Raw genomic sequence first — 8,852 nt, forward strand, 5'->3', positions numbered from 1 at the left:
AGTGAGACTTACTATAGAGATGAGTCGAATTCATGAGACAGTTAAATTTTTGTTAGATTTTGACTGATTGAGAGGTCATGTTTGAGTGAGAAAAAAATGATTTTTTTTTATGTGACCTACGTGATGACATATTTGAGATTGTTTGATTTATAATTTTTCTTGGATGTTGTAACATAGAGATAATTTTTTTTTTTTAAAAAAATGGTGAATTGTAATCTCACTTTTATATTATAAATTTCTCCTATTGGAATTTATTGGAATTTATTTTAATGAGCTAGATGTGATGTGAATTAGGTGTATTCTAATTATGATTAATTATTGGATCACACTATTAGATGCTATTGATTTATGGTTTTTAATTAGTAAGTGATTTTCCCTAACTTAGCTTTTCCTACAAGCTTGATCTCATTAATTAGTGTAGTATTTAGCAAGCCACATGTGAGAGTTTAATTTTGCATTAATTAATTAGATGACTTAGTGAGCAAGTTTAAGCTTTAAACATCTATAGCCTTGAATCAAGAGCAAATTTTGGAGGAGTTTTCAAGATTTGAAGCAAAAGAGGAGATTTTTATTTTTGTTCAAATCCTTGAGTAAGTGATGAATCCTTTTAGATCTAGACTTAAATGTGTTGTATATGTGTATATATGGATAGATCAAGCAAGAAAACACCCCTATCCCTTCTTTGTGATTTTCGAAAATTTGGGTCTTTTACCCTTCAAAAAATTTTTTCTTTTCCTTTTCTTAAATTGATGTTATTTAAATACTATTGGGTGCCTAATTAGTCTATTTCCATGTGTAGATAATTGAATTAAAAAGAGATATGAGATTTGAAATAGTTTAGTTTGTGTAAATTTGGGAAGTTTTGTATTTGAGGCTTGATTGATGAATTGATGGATGATATATGCTATTGAGAGTGTTTATATGAGATTTGATGGATTGGATTGATGGTTGAAATTGATTAGTAATTTTTGATATGAGTTAGTTTGATGTAATTTGGGTAAAATTGATTCTATGGTTTAATTTACTAATTGGTTGTTTATTTATGCTATTAAGTGTGTCAATTTGATAGATCTAAGGTTGGATTAATGATTTATGCATGTTTACAAATTTTCAAAAAGTTTAGTTTGTTAAAAATTGGGACTTTGTGATCTATGTGTTAATTGATTAAATTGGCTAAGTTTAATTGTTATTAAGCATGATAGAAATGATAATTAGGGATCAATTTGGTTAATTGTCAAGAATGCCTAAAATTGGTTAAGTTTAGTTTGCTAGTAATTGGGAACTTTTGAGTAATGAAATAAATACTTGAATTGATGATGTTTATATGATAGTTAGACTACTAGCAAGGAGAAAGCATGATTAAATTGGTTAATGATGTTGATTTGTGAAAATTTTCCGAGTTTAGTTTGCGTGCATACATGAGATCATGTATATAAGATGAGTTATGAGCCAAGCATGTCTATATGTGGCTTTTTGATGATTATTTGAGCTTATATATGCAATATGAGATGAAACGGACCAACCCCTAATGACCTATGTGTTGGCCGAATGTAGGGAGAAAAAGGGGAAGTCGATGTTTGAATTTTCTTGAGTTATATGATTATGTATTTATGTTATTGTGTATTATGTGAGCTTAATTTGAATTTTTGAGAATTTTGCATCGAAGAAATCCAAAGTCTAGGTATAATTGCTTGTATGTTCAAGTTTGGAGTCATTTTATGACCTTTTATACCTACTGTTTCGTTGGGTTCTTGTTACCCAAAGACCTTGAAAATTTTATGGTAAGATTAAATAAGAGTCAGGAGCATAGCGGTAAAATTTCACGTCAATTGGACTTTGTTTATTATTTTTATAAAATAGAAAACTAAAACTGCTACCTGCTGCCGAAATGTTCGGTGAGTATCCAATAGAGTCACCTCTTCCAGTGTCCTTCCCTAACTTTTTGGAGCCTAAATTTTTATTTTTAAGACATGAGTGTCTTATATAAGTACCCACCAAATTTCAAGCCTTTTCGGCAACGTTTACTATTTTGCAAAAATCAAAGTTTTCAATTGCTCAAAACTGCCGAATATGGTAGACTCTAGGAAAACAGTCATATCTCCTAAACTACTTGGAGTTTTTCATCCTACTTTTTTTTTGAATGAAACTAGACTCAAAGAGGTTTTAAATGGTATAGGTCATGACTCCAGTGGAGCTCTGTACCGAATCTGCTGAAGTCTTTAAATCGAATCAGTGCAGAATGATGTTTGTTTGTGACATGTCTATGTGTGAATTTATATGTTTATGTGATTATGCTTGTTTATGTGCTTGATTGCTATGGGTTTAATTCGAGTTGAGTGTTAAGTCGAGAGTAGGACTTGTGAATCCTTAGGAGTTAAGTATACCTAGGGATTGAGATTTAGTTGGGTAAATAGAAGATGAGTGATAAGTTAAAGTTTGAGATGAGATTGAATCTTAGTAAATGAGTTTCTAACTGAGGTTTATCTTATCTCATGAACCACTCCGACGTTGTGACATCTGAATATACAAGCAGAGGACGGAGGTAAGATCGTCCAAGTACTACGAGAGTAAGCTAAGTTTGTCAGGTGGGCATTATTTTGATATACCTATTATACGAGCTTTCTTAAATGATATGATATTTATGATTATGAATTGAGTTAATGTTATGCTTGAAACTAATTGACTTGCCGAGTTTTGTTAATAATGACTTGTGTGTTACCCTCTACTGTTGAGACGAATTCGGTCCTGCCACAAGCGGGATTTTGTGCACAGAGGTGACTGTGAGCCGTCTGTCGGGTCGGCCGGTCACGGTACTTGAGAGGGAGGCCTACTTCTCAGTACCTTTAATGATGAGTAGTGGATGTGGTACATGCATAATGAATGTTTAAACTGCGCAGTTACTTTATTGTGATGTTATGATTTGCGAAATTGCTTACACAGGTTCATTTATACTAAAATCCCTGTGTGATGCCTATATTGTGGCAAGTTCAATTTATAGCTCTAAGAGCAAGCTTTCTTTTGTTTTTCGGCATATGTACACTGAGTACTTTGTACTCAGCCCTGCATGTATTTCTAAATGTGCAGGATAAGCGAGAAGGAGGAAGATCGGTCTGGTGCTGGCGGGGACTTATTTTGGATGACATTGTTCCTTTTACCGTATTTATATTACATACGGTAGCTTTTTGATGTCGATGTTTATATTTTGGACTTAGTCAAGAAGTATACTCTCGGCTATATGTCTTCATACATATAGTCTGTTCACGTTTTGCTGCGAGACTCTGTAAATTGTGAACCTTTGTGAATTTTTAACTATGTCCGCTTTGTAAACTTTGTCGAGAATCCTTGTACTTTTGAACTTATGAAGCCGATAATATTTGTGTCTTTGAGATGATGTAATTGTTATTCACTTTTGCTTGTGTTGTTGTGAGCTTCCGCTTGTTGTTTGATCTAGTTTTTCCTTCTTTACTTCATTATTTTATTTAGTCGTATTGATACTCGGTCTACGCTATCACTGGCTAGACGTCGGGCTGCGACAGAGTGGTATCAGAGCAGGTCGTCTGCTCTGAGTCTATTTCTTGATTGAGTCGAAACCCTTGATTTCATCTATTCTTGAATTGAGTCTAGTCTAACTTGAATTCTTAGGCTAGTTTGAAGGTTAAGTTTGAGAGTGAGTTTGAATCCTGAACCCCAGCACCTCCATCTCCTCCGGCTTATCGAGGTAAGAGGTTTTTGTTGTTCTTTATTGCTTTTATGATGAGAGTGAGCATGCATTACTAATAAGTTACGTATTGTTCCGATGGGCGGATGTGACCGAGACGATGGATCGTGTTATGTGCAAGCAATATTTCTATATGAAGGAATATTAGTGACCGTTGCCCTAATAGGGTATCAACAAGAATGAGCATGTTGTCGATGTGAGATATACTAAGTAAGTTTCGGTACCTTAGTTTATAATAATTGCTATTTCTTCCTTGCAGGAGCGAGAGCTCGACAATTGAGATAGTACGAAGAGAATTTAGAGATTTCATTAGAATTCTAGGGATAACTTAGAGGAGTTTCTAGGAATCTATAACAGACGTTGGCTTAAGGCTTTCCAGTTCGGAGATTGACAGCGTCAAAGGTGCTCTACTCTTGTTGCCACTACTACCGCTGAAGTAGCAGAAATAGAGAGCTTTCCTAATATCGAAGTTTGTTGACAAGACACTGATAAGGTTAACGTACTATAGAGACCTTAGGGGATGCGTAGATACTCTTGAACACTAGTACTTTATAATAGAGGTATTTTTCCCGGGACCGCGTTTATTGTCGCTAGATTAGTTTATGAGCGTGGACTCACTGAGCCTTTACCCTATTATGATCATATTTCAATCTTTATTGCGCCCATTTGAGCCCATGCTAGAGCCCGAGCCGTTTGTACTCGAGTTGATTTTTGCCAGATCCCATTGCTTCGAGCCTGAGCCGTTTGTATTGGAGATCTTTACTTTGATGCTGGAGATTAATTCATCTTTCGTTTGGTCGATTGTCCCTTTTTCCAGTATTGAATTGCTTTCATTATATCCCAATTTCTGTTCTAGTTTTTATTCCAGCATCTGATTTTACACTGATTGTGACTTTTTCATCTATTCTTGAGACATCACCAATTACTATGGAATCCTTCCTCTACTTGAACTTGCTTTTATAAGGTTCAGGCATTTTTATTCATCATATCTGACTTCTTACCATACCCAACATGAGTTAGGGATGTCTAGGTAACTAGGATGGTATAGCGAGAATGATGATCCGTAGAAAGACGATTCACGAGAATAGTTGGTAGGATACTTATATTACGGGACTAGAGCAACTATCAGACCATGGATTCTCTCCCCTCAGCCACCCATGGAGAAGGCTAACCATTTCGAGGACGAGGAGAAGTGATGCTGAGCCAGATCAGGCAATAGCAAATTCTGAGGAGGATCGAGTTGACGGTTTGGATCAGATGATGAGTTTCACGATAGGCAATTGAGGCGATGATTAGTATAGATGTAGTATCACAGTAGTAATAGGGATGCTCCTTTTAATTTATAATACCCCCTCATTTTTATGAAGAGGTCCCCGCATGAGGAGAATTTCTATAGAGATATGTATATATGAAATGATGATGAGATGGTCTTTAGATTTTTGAAAAGCTTTCTTTTTTACGCTCTAATTATGTGATGTTCGGATATGGACATTGTTTAGCATGAATTGCAATCATAAGATATGATTATAGCAGTGAGAATATGGTTTTGTGAACCAACGATGTATGAGAATCTATTTTATGCTAACTTATGTGTCTATTTAGTATGCCACCGAGAAGAAGAAACCAAAATCAAGAAGAAGAGGAAGAAGATCCTAGAGATCCTACACCGCCACCACCTTCACCAACTGAAAGAAGGATTGAGGAACTCTTTTTACGACAGAATCCACCAATTTTCAATGGAACGGGAGATCCTGCAGAAGCAGAAGAGTGGATTCGTAGCATGGAGCGAATCTTCCGATTTCTCCGGTGTAACGACCAGGAGCGTCTAATGTGCATGTCTTATCAATTGAAAGGATCGGCGGATTTCTGGTGGGAGGCTAAACAGAAAACCTTAACTCTAGAACAGTTAGAAAACTTTACTTGGGAGCAATTTAAAGCAGCCGTCTACGAAAAGTATATACCCAGGAGCTATCGCAAGCAGAAAGAAATGGAGTTTGTTAACCTTAAGCAAGGACAGAAAACAGTAGCGGAATATGATCGAGAGTTCTGCGACTTAGCCCGTTATGCACCATATCGGGTAGATACTGATGAGAAGATGTCTGATTTATTCTGTTCCGGACTGAAGCAAGAGTTTAGGGTTGTGTTAGCAAGTCAAAGTGCACTTACTTATGCGGAGGCCTTAAATAGGGCACTCGACATGGAACTGGCCATGCAACCAGATAGAACTGCACAAGAGCCAGTAATCACGGCGACCCCAATCACACAAGTATCTAATTCACCTATTTCTGGACGAGGACTGAAGGAAAAGCGAATGTGGGATAATCGTGTTCCAGAAGCTAATAGGCCATGGCAAGGTGTGAATGCGCAGCCACAGTTCCAAGAACAAGTCAAGCGACAGTTAGGTAGACCAAATGTTCCACCACAAGGGCCCCAAGGAGCACCACCATGTCCTAAGTGTCACAAGCTACACTTGGGAGTATGTAGAGCTGGAACCAATAGCTGCTTCACATGCGGGAGAATTGGGCATTTTTCCAACCAATGTCCCAATCGTCAGCAGGGAACGAGTGGGAGAACATCGAGCCAGTATCAACAACCCCAGCTCAGAGCGATGGAGGAAATTCTTCCACTACCTCAACCTTTACGACATCGACGACGCCGCCGAAAATATCAGTCGAAGAATTACCATCATGAGTCCCAACCAGATCAACAACAAATCCAGTATCAACAAATTTTAGCGATCGAGCAAAAGCCTCAGGACGAGAATCAAGAGAATTCGGTAGGTATGGAAGGACTTAAATGAGCACTACTCGTAACCTTGTTTGATTCGGGTGCTTCGCACTCTCTTATTATTATTTTTTTTACACGTGTGTGAACACATTAGAACTCGATATAGAACCAACTCGGTAGCATTAAAAGTAGCTACATCCTTAGGCCATATCACCACCATTACGTGTGTATGTCCTAACTTAGAATTCGAATCAGGAACGCATAAGCTTATGGCTAAGACTCTGAGACTAATGCGTGCGTGGAGCATAGATACTATTTTGAAAATAGATTAGTTATCCGATTTTATACGACGATACAACGCGAGGAGAAGTGGATTTCGTTCCAGCCATCCGATGAGGGACCTACACGCGGCACTAAGAGGAATTGGAAGAAAACACTAACTATCAAAGACGCGACACAATAGTAGTTACCCGAACACAGAACAAGAATCTAGAGTAAAGAACGATGACAAGGCAAATGATCTACGCCTCACAGCGGAGCATCTACGGAGTTTCAGGACTTCAAGATACAGAAAGAAGACATCCCAACGATGGCGTTTCACACAAGATACAGTCTCTATGATGTTATAGTGATACCTTTCGGACAGAAGGATATAGATATAGGTTTTAGTTATCGAAGAAAAGAAATGATTATTACCCCAATACTCACAGTCCTCGAAACGGACGAGGAATACGTTATTTATGCAGATGTAGTAAAGAACGCTACACGGTACGTTTTTGAAGCATGGAACATTATCAAGACTTGAAGACAAAGTTTCGATGGAGAGGCATGAAACGAGAAGATAGCTTCATTCGTATAACGATGCTTGGGCCATTGGGAAGTGAAGGCGCTACATCAGCAATCCTATAGGAGGCTACAATTGTTAGCAATTCCAGAAAGAAAGTCAGACCACATTGCTAGAGACTCGGTCACAATATAGCCAAAGGCGAGGAGAGAAAAGACGATAGTTTGTGAGATCATGTGATTGCATGAAGCCTCGACAACGATCACCATGGATGGGGATTCCAAGTTTACCTCACACCTCTGAATGAGCCTGCCGAAGAAGTTAGGCTTTAGATTGAATTTCAGCATTGTTTTACTTTTTCATAGACGAATGGACAATCTGAGAGGACCGTTTACATTCTAGATGATATAGTTTAGACTGTGGTTTTAGAAAAATGAGCTCAATGTGAACAACTTCTGCTCAAATCAAGTTTTTCGATGACAATAGTTTCTAGGCCGCTATGACCATGGCACCGCACGAAGCGCTCAACGGAAGAATGTGTCAAACCCCGTTTTATTGGGATAAAAAAAAAGAGAGAGAAAGAGAAGATACCGAGTCATGAAGCAGTAAAAGAAACGATCGCTACCCTGCGACAAACTCGACAAAGAATTAAGGAGGCACATGACCACCAAAACTCTTACACGGATACCAGAAGAACGAAGATTCAATTCGAAGTTGAAGATAAAGTTTTTCAGAAAAATTTCCCCATCTCACGGAGAGCGTCGATTGGAAATCAAAAGACAAGCTTAAACCAATATACATAGAACGTATGATGTACTAGAGGAAGTAGGACCCGTTGCCTACAAACTGGCGTTACCGCCAAGCTTCGCGAATGTCTATGACGTTATCACGTGTTTCAACGGAGGAAGTACACGCTAAATCCTAAACTTGTCATTCGCCAAGAAGAATTCTCTCTTGAACCATATTTGAGCCATGAAGAGAAGACCTGAAGTTATTTTGGACACGAAGATTCAATAACTACGATACGAAGCGATTGTCTTGGTGAAAGTACAATGGAGACATCACGATCAAGAAGAAGCAACATGGGAACTTGAAGAGAATATGAAAGAAAAGTACCCAGAGCTTTTTCCCGAAGGTGAGTAACACAAATTTCGGGACGAAATTTTTTTTAAGGGGGGTAGGATGTAACACCCCGCAGTTTTCCATACTATTTATTTTGAGGATTCGCTATTAGAGTGTCGAGATTCTAGCATTAGCTTATTAAGGATGAGAAATTTTTTTAAGATTGAGATGTGAGTATTTTAGAAGTTGATGATAGAACTAGTGGGTGAATTTTTTTTTATATAGAATGAGTTTTTGAAAGAAATGCTGATTAAATTGAGGAGATGATGTAGTTTATGCTTCCGATAAAGAAAGCTTAATTATTATTGAGACGATTTATAATGTTAAGTTAAGAGGATACCTGGCTAGATATAGAGCCGAGGTGAGTGAGTGAGACTTACTATAGAGATGAGTCGAATTCATGAGACAGTTAAATTTTTGTTAGATTTTGACTGATTGAGAGGTCATGTTTGAGTGAGAAAAAAATGATTTTTTTTATGTGACCTACGTGATGACATATTT

General features: G+C 37.6%; 1 long non-coding RNA gene across 1 annotated transcript; it reads left to right on the plus strand.

Moving 5' to 3' along the window:
* The first annotated feature begins 482 nt into the window (after positions 1-482).
* Positions 483-3,391, plus strand: LOC130996139 (uncharacterized). Its single transcript, XR_009092411.1, has 2 exons — positions 483-2,585; positions 3,085-3,391. It is a non-coding gene; the product is annotated as an uncharacterized LOC130996139 (long non-coding RNA).
* Positions 3,392-8,852: the final 5,461 nt, after the last annotated feature.

This window comes from Salvia miltiorrhiza, chromosome 7 (assembly GCF_028751815.1).
Source record: "Salvia miltiorrhiza cultivar Shanhuang (shh) chromosome 7, IMPLAD_Smil_shh, whole genome shotgun sequence".
Classification (NCBI taxonomy): Eukaryota; Viridiplantae; Streptophyta; class Magnoliopsida; order Lamiales; family Lamiaceae; genus Salvia; species Salvia miltiorrhiza.